Raw genomic sequence first — 2,500 nt, 5'->3', positions numbered from 1 at the left:
GTGAGGGGGTGTGGGGGCAAGGAGACTGATGGATGGATGGATCGATAAATAGATTAGATCGATAGAATGATAGGTCGATAAATATTTACAAAGATTAGAGAGACAGACAGACAGATAGATTAATAGATAGATTGATAGATATAGATAGATAGACAGATGGGTGGGTGAGTGGACAGGAGGATAGATGAAATAAACAGAGAGACAGACAGACAGACAGAGAGACAGACAGACAGACAGACAGACAAACAGACCGAGACAAATTTTAAAAAATCTCTTTACAAAACAACTTTCTCCCACCACTCGCAGCGAACGGTCGAAATTTGGCTTTGAATCAGGAAGTGGCTTCGAATCAGGAACTCTCCATCGAGACACATTAAAAAAACAAAAAACAAAAAAAAACTGACGCCTATCAGCCTACGCTCCGCTCGAAAAACGGACGCTTCGACGATGCGTTTCCGACAGCCTTTAGAATACCTTTGCAACGCCTCGGGTGGAACCTTTTTTTTTTTTTTTAGCGCTGACGCGAATCACGTCAATAGGTACTAGGTGTCAATAAGGTGACTCAAGTCCTCAAGTGGCGATCACCCTGGAGGCGCGGGTTCGAACCTACTGAGGACCAGGGAGGAAAGAGAGAGATAACGATAACGATGTTTTATTCAGATTAAGGCCAAAGCCCCTTACTGAAGGGGGTCATACAAGAACATAAATAAGGAAAATGACTTGACACGATAAACCAACATCACAAATCAACCAAAAGTAGCTAATACAATACTCAACAACATTCACACAATAACAATTCGAAGTCTCTTCAATGCCTCATATAAATACATGGCCAAGTTTTGTTGGGTAAGCTCATGTTTTGACGACATGAGCAGATTAAATCTAAAAGCACAGGGATCTTTATAATATTTACTCAAAGCACGGCAACATAGCAAAAAATGCAATTCATCTTCCCTACGCAGGTTGCACAATCGACACATATATACATATTCACTCCTACTACAGTATCTGAAACTGAAAGAGAGAGAGAGAGAGAAAGTTGGCGATACAAAGCCACCCAGGAGTCATGACCTGGGTGCGGCCCGGCCCCCTTGGAGTGTAAGGAGTTAAAGGCTGAAACACTTGACCGAGGTGTGTGTGTGTGTGTGGCGGGGGGTGGGGGGGGGGGGCGCGTGGGGAGGGAGGGGGGAGGGATGTGGGGGGGCACAGGGGGGGGGGGGGAGCTTCTTCTCTGAAGACCTTGTACTGTCCAAGCTCTCCCTAGAGTTTCTTATCACCACAACGGACGTCGAGCCCCAAGGAATATTGCTTTGTATACCCCCCCAAGTGTTTTGCTGCTGTACTTATTGTTGTTGTTGTTGTTGTTGTTGTTTGGAAATAAAAATGCTTTCTTTCATTGTCAGTTCCCTTCACCGCTTATTTGTGTTTTTCGCCAGCGACTGATTGATTGTAGATGGCAGAAATGGTCTGTCTTCTTCTTCTTCTGCGTTCGTGGGCTGCAACTCCCACGTTCACTCGTATGCACACGAGTGGGCTTTTACGTGTATGACCGTTTTTACCCCGCCATGTAGGCAGCCATACTCCGTTTTCGGGGGTGTGCATGCTGGGTATGTTCTTGTTTCCATAACCCACCGAACGCTGACATATGGATTAATAGGATCTTTAACGTGCGTGTTTGATCTTCTGCTTGCATATACACACGAAGGGGGTTCAGGCACTAGCAGGTCTGCACATATGTTGACCTGGGAGATCGGAAAAATCTCCACCCTTTACCCACCAGGCGCCGTCACCGTGATTCGAACCCGGGACCCTCAGATTGACAGTCCAACGCTTTAACCACTCGGCTATTGCGCCCGTCAATGGTCTGACAATATCCAAAGCAGCGAAAGATTTAGTTTTTATTAGGAATGTTTGCAATGTGAATGACCTGAAACTTTATTCAGTGTTAAATATGGATAGACATTCAAAATATAATAACAACGAGATTCAGAGTTAGGCATTTCTGAATTAGCGGTCCATCATTATAGATACAGAAATTGTAATGACAGTGATTTAATTTGTCCGTGATGTAAAGACTCTTAAGAAAACGAGAGACATTTCTTTCGTTGTTGTCCGTCTTTGAAGGATATTACAGTAGAATTTATCAAGCCTAAATATTTTAGACAACCTACAATCTTTCAATTGAATCCATTAACCATTTCACCGCCAAGCTCGCATTTATGCACAGGCGTGGTAGAGGACCCATGTCACTGAAAGGTGACCATTCATTGGTCTGTTATCCATGAACCTACTGCTCTTAATGTTCGGTGGTAGGATAGGCCATATTTTCTATACATCGCAGAGGGGATCCCCAGCTATTCTTAGCCACTGTCTTTTCTGTGTTTATACCACAAAGGGAATTTTGTACTCTAAATTGACTGGCGGTGAAAGGGTTAATGTCTTCAAACTCCTCTGAAACTGTTCGAAATTTCTCTTTGTCTTTATACAAAGCTTTCAAATT

This window comes from Babylonia areolata, chromosome 25 (genome assembly GCF_041734735.1).
Source record: "Babylonia areolata isolate BAREFJ2019XMU chromosome 25, ASM4173473v1, whole genome shotgun sequence".
In the NCBI taxonomy this organism is placed as follows: Eukaryota; Metazoa; Mollusca; class Gastropoda; order Neogastropoda; family Buccinidae; genus Babylonia; species Babylonia areolata.
This window is presented reverse-complemented; position numbering follows the sequence as displayed.